This window comes from Mus caroli, unplaced genomic scaffold (assembly GCF_978045245.1).
Source record: "Mus caroli unplaced genomic scaffold, Mus_caroli_1 scaffold_9, whole genome shotgun sequence".
Taxonomy (NCBI): domain Eukaryota; kingdom Metazoa; phylum Chordata; class Mammalia; order Rodentia; family Muridae; genus Mus; species Mus caroli.
The window spans coordinates 47,008,441-47,022,311 of record NW_028227264.1 but is presented as its reverse complement, the minus strand read 5'-3'; the positions used below and the strand labels follow the sequence as shown (position 1 = coordinate 47,022,311).

General features: G+C 34.9%; 1 non-coding gene across 1 annotated transcript; it reads left to right on the top strand.

Annotated features, from left to right (window-relative positions):
- The first annotated feature begins 13,468 nt into the window (after window positions 1-13,468).
- On the top strand, window positions 13,469-13,603 carry LOC115032271 (U4 spliceosomal RNA). Its single transcript, XR_003837911.1, has one exon. It is a non-coding gene; the product is annotated as a U4 spliceosomal RNA (small nuclear RNA).
- Window positions 13,604-13,871: the final 268 nt, after the last annotated feature.

Here is a 13,871-nt window from a genome sequence, read left to right as displayed (position 1 = left end):
CTGCACCTACCCGAAGACTAGACCATAACCCTCTGCCTTCCCTTCTCTCCTCTGTATTTCAGCTTCCAACTCAGTGGACACTCCACACTCTCTCAACTCAGGTTCTCAATCTCAGGGTGGTTTCAGACCCCAGGTTTGGGGTCACCCCCAGCGCTTTATAGGATACCACCTGAGGCTTCCACTCCCCCTACCTATGACTTCTGTGGATTCAACAGATCTCTCCACCCCTATGTCCCCTCACCACAGTGCCCTTCCATTCTTCCCAAGATTATTGGGACCCAGCCCTAACTAGAGCATAATAATTAGCTGCAACAACAGTAACTCTATAGATTATATTTTTATTGTTGTGACCAAATACCTGAAGAGAGGAAACTAAAAGAGGAAGGGTTTATTTTGGTTCATGGTTTAAATAATATCATTACATATTAATTGGAAGCATATGACAGATGGATGATATAGCTAAACACATTAAATCTATAGTCAGGATGAAGAGATCAGTGAAGGAAGGCTCAGCTGTCTTTGTCCTTTTATTCAGCCTGAAAACCTAGCCCATGAAATGTTCCCTTCACATTTAAGATGGCTCTTCTCATTTCAACTAACCCAATCTGGAAATTCCTTCACAGACAGATGAAAAAATGTTTGTTTCGCAAACGATTATATGTACAGTCAAGAAGTTATTACAGTTTGATAACTACAGGAGCTAAAGTTGAATAGCTACTAAATGAAAGGATTGTATGTCAGTATCTTTTTGTTAATGAACATATTTAATTCTCATAATTGATAGGATCAGTAGATTTTCCTAATATTATCCTTAAGAAAACAATCAATTTATATAAAGCATTGAGTGACCTGCACTGGGACTATTAGGAAGCAGTGTTAGAGATAAAAATTGGACCAAAGCTGATACTAGAGAAGCTTTTCAACATGGATACTGAATAACTGCGAATTGCCACCTCACACAAGAGAACTATGCAGGATGTTCATTCACTGAAATGTTTCCATGAAATTTTGAAGAAAACAAGACCTTGTGAAGAGTGTATTCAATTTTAAACTTGAATACCCACCATAATGATTTAAAGAAGGGCTAAATATGGAACTAACCAAATTCAGAGACTGAACTACACATGCATATCCCCTTCTGATGATAACAAGTTGACAATAACAATAAGTCAAAAATCACATGATTCAGTTACAGTTGTTAGTGACAAATTGCAGTTTTGTTTAGATGTATGGGTTAGTTAATTGTGACCACCACAGATAGAATTTGATTGGTAAGTTAATGAATAGCACTGAACCAAGTTCTGAAAATTCTTAAGTTCTAATGCCAGGCATACTCCAGAATCTGAATATTGGTAGGCAATGTAGATAAATCAGATACATTCATGCTGGATTTAATAAAAGACATAATTTATAGCATTATAAATGAACTATAGAATTCCATCTTCCTTTTTCTTTTCCATGCAGTATATTCTTTCAAACTTGAAAGAGTTTAAGTAGCAAATCAGGTTTGTCTAGTCATGGAGAACCAAAACATTAATCCCAACACTGGAGAACTACACACAAGGGAACATATTAGTTAACTCTTGAGCTACAGAGACAAAGGGGGAAGGATATATTTGGGATCTCCCTTTCATTAACTTTGGTGCATCATGGCCCAGAGGATGTGGGAAAGCAGGTCAGGCGGCACTGAGATAAGGGACAAAGAGAATATCTGCATTCTTGTGTTGTACTTCTTTTCCCATTTATCATTGTCCCCAGCCCGAGGAAGGGTAAGAGTTATGTACTAGGTTTGTCTGTTACTTTGATTAACCCTTCTGGAAATTCTTGAAAATATAACCAAGCATTTCATTATCCAATCTAGTTCTGGTTAACCATGTATTTAATAGTGTGTCATAAACTCAAGACTCTATTCTTTCCCTGGAATTTGGTCACTAGTTTTAGTAAAAGTGAATTCATAGTCGTTGTGGACACAATACGGTAACATGAATTTCAGGCAAAGGGAAGGTCGTAATGGGTCAGGTATATGTTAGGCTGTACCAAGCAAACACTAAAATAAATGTACATTAAACGCCATGTGAAAATCCTAGGCACTTTATTATTAAAAGAATAAAGATATTAATACTCTCAGCACATATTTACACTACTCTCAAATGTTGGAAGCCTGATAGTTTTGTTTTCATTTAGTACAGTATGTGGGCTAAGTAAATTGTCTTACTGGCTTTATCCTGTATTTTGTTGATAAGATGATTTACATTAATTGGTTGGGGAATAAACGCATTCCCAGAATTATCTGTCCTACTCATTCATGATCTCCCTTGACAGCTGATTTCAATTCCCTAGCATACTATGGAGGGTGTGTAAATATTTCTTAGAGAGAATATTGCTGTTGTGGTAAAGCTGTAAAAGTTCTTTGGGAAGTATTTCCACTTCATCTCCTTTCTGGGACAGAACTTCACACTGTAATTTGCATGTGGCTAATAGAACTTTTATGGCATTAATCCTAAACTTTTCTTTTTCAGTGTTCTGCGTCTTATGAAGAGTGTTTTGAGAGTTTGTGACTTTAGCTGGGTTTGAGTATCACTGATAATACTGCAAAAGAACTTGCATTATCCTGGTGAAATAATTTCCCTTTTTTTCTACCCACCTCCTCAAATGTGCAAGAATATACCTATCTTTATTCTCTTATTGTTGGCATGCATCTGTGTTATTTTATAGTTTAGAGATAATATTTTCTTTACAGCCTTTGAAGACTCAGACTTTAGTTTTATTACAATTATACAAGTATTTCCTCTGTCTGAAATTTTCAAGTACTATTTCATATTATTTGCTACTCCATTTAATTTGAAAAAAAATTAAATTTTGTAGTCTTTTATAGAAATTATAAGATAAGTATACATATATTTCATTTCTCTATTATGATTGAATCCTAAAATCCTAACATTTCTACCCAAATAGTTTCTGCTAAATTGTAATTCATCATGCTCTACTTTTGTTCTCATTTCATTTAAAATACATCATTTGTGATTATTCTTTGTTTGAAATACATGTGTATTTGTGGGTTTCTTTCTAAGAGAATTCTTTTTCATTTAATGACTCAACCATATATGCTACATTTTGTTGAAGTTTTCTGGGAAAAAAATGGTCTATCTTGGTGACTTCAGGTTTAATTGACAAAAAGATGAAACCTGCATTTGGGGCTGTTTAGTTTGATAATGCTGTTTCTAATGCATAGCGCTTTAAATGAAAGTGCTCTCAGATTTTGGTCAGAGCAATATAGATGATCACCTTTGGTTTTTATTGCTTACCAGAACCAGATGATACAAACATTTTGCTGAAGATATCAAACACTTTTCCTACAAATCTGAAACATCCAGTTAGAACTCAACTGGAATCTCCTGCCCTTCTGGAGATCTGCACAGAGCCAGAAGGTACTCCACTGTCTAAGAGAAAAGAGACATTAATGGTCTTTCCCAGCTGTGAAAATTCATGGTACAACTCTGACTGCCATGCCCTCTAGTCGAGATTTGCCCTCTAGTTAAATGGTGCCAAGACTTTGTTGTGGAGGTAACTAAACACTTTTCTATTTGATTTGAGGCTGGCTCCACTAGAAAGAATGTATATCTGGCACCTGAGATTGATCAAATGTATAGTGAATGTGGTCAATCAATATATGAGAGACTGAACTAGTGATCCTTTCCAGTGGACATATAGCAAAAACAGCTGATGAATATTTTAGTTTATTTCCATAGACTAATATTACTTTCAGCTTCAGTTAGTGAAACACCCTTTCACAGAGAACTACAAGTTGTGCAGTAATCATGACTGGTCACAGTGCTGAGAATAAGCAACTGCCAACATCTCTGGTCTAAGCATGTGATCTATATCACTGATACAAGAGCCAGAGAACATCATAGGAAAGGGAGGAAATAATTTTAAGGAAAAGAAGATAGAGAGGAGAGGAAATCTATGAGATGATCTTTTTTCTATATGGCATAATTATCACAATCATAGTTCTATAACAGTTATGTCCGCTTGTACTCACAGAAAAAGGCATTTAAGTTAGGAAGACATAAGTTTGGATGATAGGAGGTCAGTGGGGATTTGAGAAGATATGAGAGGGTGATGGGGGATGTATATGATCAGAATACATTCCATATATATATATAAAGCAAAACCTTGATTTAAAAATTATCTGCTCTCATAAGTACAATTTCCACGAACATCAGCTTAATTTTTAAAACTTTTATATGTATGTTTATATATTATAGGTAAACTAGCTAATTTCATTATGAAAACCTTCTCTGATATAATAAACGGCTATTTAGTGTGGTTATCAAACTTGGGGAATGCATCTCTATTGTAATCCTTTATCATTTGCTCTTTATTCCTTTTTAAATGTTACATATTGTGTGATGTTAATGTGACCATCCTAGTTATCATTAATTTTGGTGGTATGTGATACTTTCTCCCACTTTGAATTCATGGTATCACTTTTTATCAACAATGAAGTTGACTTAGAATTAGAACTTTACATGCTTCTTCCACATATCTCACATTTCCATTGATTCTAAATTTTCTGACTGTTTGGATTGTATGTTCCTTAAATTTCATATTTCTCATTTTGGATGAGCTCCGTATTTTAGTTTTGCCTCCTATGGTGTACACAGTGCTATGATCCTATTGTATTTTGAATTCATGTAATCAGGTCACATTATGTATACTATATGAATCTCATATGGTAATACCTCTATTTCCTCTTTCCTTTTATACATTTCTCAGTAATAGACACTAGAAGCTTCACAATATGTATGTGCTGATTTGTAATAGATCATCTGTTATCTTACACTGATTTAAAACAAGATAATACTTTCATGGTAGGTAATTTAAAATGTATTTGTTTTGAATTTTTGCATGTGTACATTTCCACATGATCTTTTATCGCATCTTGTTTTTGAAATTTTTTCTGTAGGTTTTCTTCCTGTAACTGAGAGCTAGTAATAAATTCTCTTTATTTTGCCTTCTAAAAGTACTATTTCTTTATTCCTACTTCTGGAACATACCTTTTCTGTTTATTGGAATCTTAAGTTGACCTTTCTTTTCTCTGCTCTTCAAAGTAGTAGGAAAGTCTTCTTTGCAGCGATTCTCTGTGCTGAGTGCTTCCATATCACTTGCTTGTGCTTCATCAGTATGTACCAAGGTGAATGTATAATTGTACTTTAAAATTTTTAATTTTGTATTAGCACCTTGAGAATTTTATAAAACATCTTTTGATTGTATTCACCTATACTCTTCAAATGCTTCCCAAATCCACACCACTATTCCTTACAATTTTATCTACTTTCTTCTTTTTTTTTCTCATTAATCTTATTTGTAGTGCCCAAATTGTATGCCAAGTTGTATGTTTCCCCTTCCACTATCAACACATATAAAGGATGACACTTCCTGAGAAAATTTATTCGGTCTCTCTGGGGAATAAAGTAGTGTCAATACAAAGGGGTGCACCTTTGTGTACAATTCCCCTTAATATGGGATGATTTGGTCTGGATTAGGCTTGTGCAGGTCATGGACCTGATGTCATAGTCTCTGTAAGTTCCTACATGCAGCTTTCTTCCTGTGTCCAGAAGATACTCTTTCCTTTTAATCATCAGAGTCACCAGCTCTGGCTTTTACATTTTCCTGTCCTCTCTTCACAGTGAACTTTGAACTTTTAGAGGAGGATTTATAAAATATATGTTCCATTAGATTTGAGTATTCTGTAGCTTCTTATTGTTGGCACTTTGGCCAGTCTGTGTTGATTATCATTTACTACAAACAGAAGCATTTTAGATGATGGTTGAGATATGACATAATATGTAGATATAATGACAGAACATTATAGCTGTAACTAAATTCTTGCTTTGCATCTACTTAAACTCCTGTTCTATTTTTCCTTTTGGTAAAATATTTAAGTAACTATTTTTCTCTCAAAACAATTTACTCAGAGCCAGACGTGTTGGTACACACCTTTAATCCCAGCACTTGGGAGGCAGAGGCAGGCGGATTTCTGAGTTCAAGGCCAACCTGGTCTACAAAGTGACTTCCAGGACAGCCTGGGCTACACAGAGAAACCCTGTCTCAAAAAACCACAAATACAAAACAAACAAATAAACAAAAAACAAACAAACAAAAAACCAAGTTACTCATTTCATTTTCATCTTTTAAGAAGCTAACAAAATAATTTATTTATCTTTGATATTATGTTTTATTATGTCACTATACAGCAGGATTCATCTCTATGATAATATTTCTCCTATATAGTTCAGTATTGTCTATTTGAATGCTAAATACTGAAAATATCGTTTCTTTTTCAGTATCTAAGCAATCAATGTATGTGGATATGTGGATATTTTGTTTCTTTTATTTTATTTTACATATTATTGATTTTATGATATAAAATAATACAATATAGATATTACATTAAATTATATATTGACACTAAAAGATTTCTAATTCTATTTCTCTCACCTTTACTAGCTGTACCCAGTACTGTGCTAACTTGAAACTTTTATTTAATTTCAGTAACATTTAGGAACCCACATCAGATTCCTTCAAGAACATGCTCCTATGACACTAAGCCGGTATTCAAGCAAAGATTCCCAAGGAACTCTTTTATGGCTCCTGGTTTGTCCTAAATTCCTCTAGACTTTACAATGCCTCTACCACATCATGCTATATTGCTATGTCTAATATTCTAGGATTATGAGCAGGTGTGGAAAATCTCCCTCTCTCCTTGCTCCCATATCAGTCTTAGGTAGTTTGTGTATATCTGGGTCCCAAGTATGTATTTTTTGTACCCAATAAAGAATTAAGTTTGCTTCCTATTCAGTGTAGTGGGGGATTTCTGAGATGACTCTCAATAAATGATTTTCAATCTTATCTGAGCCCCATTTGTATAGTAAGAGAAACACGTTTGAAAATATTATCCCTGGTATAATTGCTTTCTAGTATAGAAAATATTATTTTACATAGATAATTAAAAACTGGATGTTACATGACTTTATGCTAAGGAGGTATGTGTATTGAACTTAAAGTAATCTAGAAAGCATGTGTGTCATAGACATTTCTGTCTGTATTTATCGAGAAATTTCAACGAAGAGTCCCATACTTGCTTCAAGGACAAATGACATAGTATAGCATTAATCTACAAATGGAAGTCCTAAAAATGTTTGAATATTGCTTCTAAAGAATAGTGAACATGAGACAGAATATCCATCTCCAGAGGAGAACCACATATTTTATGTAAATTTCAGCTCAATGAGATAGACAGCTAAAATGTGACCTCTGAACTACAGAAACTGAGTTTTTTTTAAAAAAGTTGTTCTTTTGTAGTGCTAAGTTTGTAAAGGTGTTTTACAATGCAATAAATGAATAGCATATAAGCACAGCTCAGATATTTGTTATTATCTTGTTTATTGAGAGAAAACAAACATTGTTTTTGTTCCTTCTGAAGGCCTTGATAAATATCAAAACCAAACCAACTAGTCCAAGGGAACCATGAAATCCCCCGAATATCAAAGGGCTCTCTCTTATTGAGGGCCTCTTGCCTCATACTTATTGTAAATATTTTGATCTTTCCTTGATTTAGCATAATACTATAGCATAAGTCTAGATGGGCATGAAGCCATAATGTATAGATGTACACATGTAATATGACATGGATCAGATACAGAGGGTGAACAAAATATTTAAAATAGGGTTGAAGAAGAAAGTAATAACAGAATTACAAACACTTTGATTTGATCATTATTGATTGAGAAATTGAAGGCAAAAAGAAGATTAAAGGCAGAAGACAAGATGTGAGTGGGGATAGGGGAGAGAAATTGAATGATATAATAAAACAATACCTAGTGATTCAAAGAGTGACCTTACAGCAAGTTTTTTAGAGACAATAAATTTTACTTTAGGTAGCTCTCAATCATGTTAATACTAATAACTATATATTAGTTTAATTGTAATGATACAATAAGCCAAAATATTTCATTCTCATTCTATGATACTATACAAACAATACATATATTAGATAGTAAATGTATCAGTTAGCTTTTTTTTCTTACTATGACAAGACAAATATCTCTCACATAAAAACAAACTTGAAAGAAGGAAAACTCAGCTTAGACCCATAATTTTAGGAATCTTATTTCATTACAACATGGTAAGTAGGCTGATCAGAGCATGGTTGTCAGGCAACAAAGGAAATTGCAAGGGTGCTCTGTTTTCCGCTTCTTCCATTTCCTCTTTCTCTTCCCTAGCTCTTAGGATGATACCTGTTAGGAACAAAAAAAGGGGTCCCTGGGGAAGAGGGGGAAGGGGAAGACCTACACCCCACCAGAGTTCCACCTATGCTCTGGTCAGTCAGGTGTGGGAGGGCTGCTATCTACCTTCCACTTATCACCGGGTGGGTATCCAAGCCTCTGTCCCACTCTTTGGAGGGTGGCCAAGGGGCAGCCTTACTTGGGATTCCCAGAGCTACTTCCTAAAGCCCCGGGGAGCCCTGGTACTACTTTGCTAAAGCCACAGGGGTTATAGAAGAGAGAGATGAGGGAAGAGAGGTTCCCAACACCAGCAAGAGTGAGTGCAGTGGATCTTGATGAGCAGACTCTTTATGGTTTTAGAGCTTTATTGTGGAAAGGCAGGGGGAAAAAGAGAAGGTAGAAGAGAGGGGGGCAGGGGAGGAAGGCTAGACAGAAAGAGAGAGGAAGAGGAAGAGAGGAGAGGAGAGGAGAAGACAGAGTGAGGAGAGACAAGAGAAGACAAGTAGAGAGGAGAGAGGGTGAGAGTGAGAAGTAAGAAGTAAGAGAGCAAGAAGAGAGCAAGCAGGGGATGAACAGCCCTTTTAAAAGTATGCTGTCTTATCTTATTGTTGCTAGGTAACTGGGGAGGAGTTTAGCCTGAAGGTTGAAACCTTTGCCTACTTGACTTCTAGCCATGCTTCTCTTGTGAGGGCTGTGTGGAGCAGTAACTTAGGCAGGAGCCAGAGTTCCAGGAGCATAAAGGAATGTCTACAATGCCACGAAGGTGAATTATCACCCTTCTGGGTTCAGACCTCAGGTCGACTGGACACTAGCCTCTCTGTACTTGTGAGACGCTGCATATCTCTTTCCTCACTTAGTTTCTCCTCTTGAATAATACTCAAATTGTTACATTTAGAGATATGCTACATATTTCTCCCATGTATTTATGACTTATCTAATGCCACAACTGTAAAAGTGTAACATAAAAACAAAAAGACTAGGCCTTTATGCCCAGGCTTGAGAATGTGACCTTAGTGACTCAATGCTCCAAGACATGCTAATCATAAAACAAGTAGCAACATTCCTCCACCCACCTGCTTCCTGGGTTCAGGGAGTGTTTGTTTGAAAAGAGGTCACCCTGACCTTTCATGGAACCTGCTATGCAAATGTGCTATTGTTAGAGGCTCATAGAAACTGTCTTGAGAAATAACCACACAAGTACTAGGTATTATGCCTTGTGACTTCTACTTCCTTGTAACTCTTAACTGGTATTTTTGGTATTTTCCAATAATGCCCTCCCCACCCCCTTGAGTTTTTTTCTTTTTTTCTTTAAATACCCCCTTCCGCAGATACTCGAGGCTCCATGCATGGTCCTCTACAACTGTGGGCCCCAAAATGTGCCTGGAATAAAAAGTTCTCTTGGGGTTAGCATCAAGGCCGTTTCTTGTGAATGATTTGAGGTGTCGCCTCTCCTGAGTTCGAATATGGGGGAGTGCTCACTTTGTGGGTCTTTTACATCCTTGACCGCCGCCACCACCACCACCACCACCACCACCACCAATAACAACAGGACAATGGCAGAAATCAACCATCATTGATCAGTGATATCACTCAAGATCACTGGTTTCAGTTCCCAAATAAAGGATCCAGACTCACAGAATGGATATGCAATCAGGATCCTTCCTTCTGCTGTATTCAAGAAACACATGCTAAAATAAAGGAGAGACAGTGAGGACATGTGCAAAGGGGTATAACTCACAGGTGAAAAAGAAATCGCAGGCATAGGGACCTAAGAAATAAACTGGCATAGCCATTTTAATCAGAAGGTATGGGAAGGACAACTGAAAAATGTGCCAAAAGACAGTTTAATTCTTAACATCTCTGCCCCAATCAAAACAAACACCCATGTTTGCAAAAGAACACTACTTCAACATAAATCACATACTTATTCTCACACACTGATTGCTGAAGACTTCAGTATCCCTTTCTTACCATTATATAGTTATGCAGTCAAAAATTATACAGACGAATAGAAAAACAAACAGACATTATAAACAAAATGGACCTGGCAGACATTTACAGATATTTCACCTAAACACAAAGAATATACCTTTTTCACTACAACAAGTGGGGCTTTCAACAAAAATTGGCAGCATGCTCAGATATAAAGCAATATTAAGAGATAAAAGAAAATTGAAATAATGTACAGCATCCTATATGACCATGATAAAGTCAAGTTGAATTTCCATAAGAGAAGCTAGAAAAAGCTTGCCAAGTCATGGAAACTCAACAACTCTCTATTGAATAAAAAAATGAATCAAGACAGAACTTAAGAAATTAAAGGTTTTCTAAAATTGAATGAAAAAATAAATCCAAACACCCAAACCAATGGCACAATGAAAGTAGTTCTAAGAAGCAAGGTCATAGCACTAAGTTTCTATATAAAACAAACCAGAATAGTCTAATACTGGCAACTTAACAGCACACCAGAAAGCTCTAGACAAAAACAAGAAATCATACTCCACAACTGTGGATGGAAAGAAATAATCAAAATCACTGCTGAAACTTAAAAGGTAGAAACAAAGGAAAGTATGAAAGAATGAATGAAACAAAGTTGTTTCAATGAGAAAAGTAATATGTCCAACAAACAAAAAAAAATGTATCTGAATTAACTAAAAAGCAGATAGAGAATATTCCACTTAACAAAATAAAAACTGAAGAGTTGTATGTAACATGAGACCCTGAGAAAATACAATGAATCATAAGTATATAGTTTAGAAACCTGTGTTTCACCAAATTATAAATATTTAAAAGGCATAATTTTCTATATAAGTATAACATACTTATATAGAAAGTTAAAGTTAAAGACCAGATTAACAATTTACACAGACCTATAACTTCTGGTGAATTAGAAATAGAAATGAAAAGTCTCACAACTCTAAAACCTGCAGACTACCTCAACAGAGGAATGGATACAGAAAATGTGATACATTTACAAAATGAATTAGTACTCAGCTATTAAAAACAATGAATTTATGAAATTCTTAGGCAAATGGATGGATCTGGAGGGTATCATCCTGAGTGAGGTAACCCAATCACAAAAGAACTCACATGATATGCACTCACTGATAAGTGGATATTAGTACTCCCTGAGCTCTTGTCTCTAGCTGCATATGTAGCAGAAGATGGCCTAATCAGCCATCATTGGGAGGAGGGGCCCTTGGTCTGGTGAAGATTATATGCCCCAGTACAGGGGAATACCAGGGCCAGAAAGTGAGAGTGGGTGGGTTGGAGAGCAGGGTTGGTGGAGGGTATAAGGGACTTTTTGGATACCATTTGAATTGTAAATGAAGAAAATATCTAATAACAATTTGGAAAAAACCTAATTACCATTTAAAAAAATCAATCAATCAAACAAACAATCAAACAAAACAAAAATAAAAGCCTGAAAACTAGATGGTTATGGTAGAGAATTAGACCAGCTTTTTAAAAAACTGTTACTGTCAATACTTCTCAGATTATAACACAAAATAGAAAAAGGAGCTTTGCACTATTTTATGAAGTCAAAATTATTATGATATACAAACATTATAAAAACATAGACACAAATATACTCATGAAAATACCACCAAAGCAGATTTAGAAAGAAAAAAAGAAAAAAAAAAAAAAAGAAAAGTGAACAAGATACAAACACCAAAGAGATCATGTACCATGGTCAGGTAGGCCTCAATGCAGAGATACAGTGATGATTCAGTGTAAAAACAAAAACAAAAACAAAAACAAAAACAAAAACAAAAAACAAAACAAAACAAAAAAGCAATAAATGTCATTCACCAGAGAAATGAAATGAATAAAAAAAATCAACATGATGATATCATTAGGAGCAGAAAAGGATTTTGACAGAAACCCAAATGAGTTCAAATTATTCCATGAAATAGAAACAGAAGAAATATTGCCAAAGTCATTTTGTAAGGCCACAACCATCCTGATATCTAAATCATACAAGTATCATCAGCATAAGACAAATTTGTCTCATGAATATTGATGCTAAAATAATCAATAAAATACAAAACAAATCTAAAAACTCCTCTACAAATTATCTAGCATGATCAATCAGACTTCACCCCAAAAATTTATGGATATTTCAGTATAAGAAAATATATCAATGTAATCCACCTCATAAACAAACTGAAACAGAACAAAACAAAACAAAACAAAACCCCACATGATTATCTCATTAAATGTTAAAAAAACAACCAAACAAACAAAAATAACAACCTCTTTGGCAAATCCAACAATCTTTCATTTTAAATGTCTTGAAGAGATTAAAGGGTACACAAACATAAGGGCCATATACAGCAAGACAACTGGCAACATCAAATTAAATCAGTGAAATTCAAAATAATACCAACAACATTAAGGCCAAGACAAGTTTATCCTCCCTTTGCATATATTCAGTATAGTCACTTAACTAAGGCAGTAAGACAACTAAAGAAAATCAAGTGATACAAATTAGGAAGTTGTCTAAGTAATGCTATTTGCAAATGCCATGAGAGTAAACATAAGTTAGCCCAAAATTTCTATCAAGGAACATCTACATTGGTAAACACTTTAAGTAAAGTGGCTGGATACAAAACTAACATAAAAAACCTTAATAACTCTTCTATATGCAAATGATAAATGGGGTGAAAAAGAGGTCAGAAAACTAATACCCTTTACATGGGCCACGATTAATATGAAATGTCTTAGTGTAACTCCAAATAATCAAGACCTGTGTAACAAGAACTTCAACACATGAAAGAATATTGAAAGATCTCTCATGCTCATGGAATGGTGAGATTAACATAGTAAAACTGGTTATCTTACCAACATCAATCTGCAGATTCAACAAAATTTCCATCAAAATTTCAACACAATTCTTTACAGATCTTGAAAGAACAATGGAATTGTCCTCCATTCATATGAAAAAAGCAAACAAAAAGCCAGGGAAGCTAAAAATATACTATAACATACAAAAACTTCTGGAAGTCTTATCATACATGATTTTAATCTATACTACAGACCAATAGTGAGAAAAATTACATGGGAGTGGAGTAAAAACTTACTGGTTAAATAATAGAATCAAATTGATGAACCTATAGTAAATTCACACACCTATTGATATTTGATTTTTGAAAAAAACAAAAAACAAAAAACAAAGCTTTGAGCAGTGGTAGTATTGTAGCCAATGAAGTTTATCTGAGGTACAGTTATTGCTAATTGAAAAATAAATCAAACTATACAATGGACAAAAAGAAAGCATCTTCAACAAGTGGTGGTATTCTAAATTGAGAATTACATGTATAAGAATGCAAATAGATACATGTCTATTAGCTTGTACAAAGCTGAAGACCAAGTGGATCAAAGACATCAAAATAAAAGCAGATACACTAAATCTAATAGAAGAGAAAGTGGGGATAGTCTTTATCATATTTTATCAGGTTGGAGGGTAAGGGAAGCAGAGAATACTAGGAGAGAGAACTACAATTGGGAGGTGGAATGAGTCATCTCTGGGATGAGCTCAAAAACTAGGGCAATGGAAAATCTTAGAAACATATGACT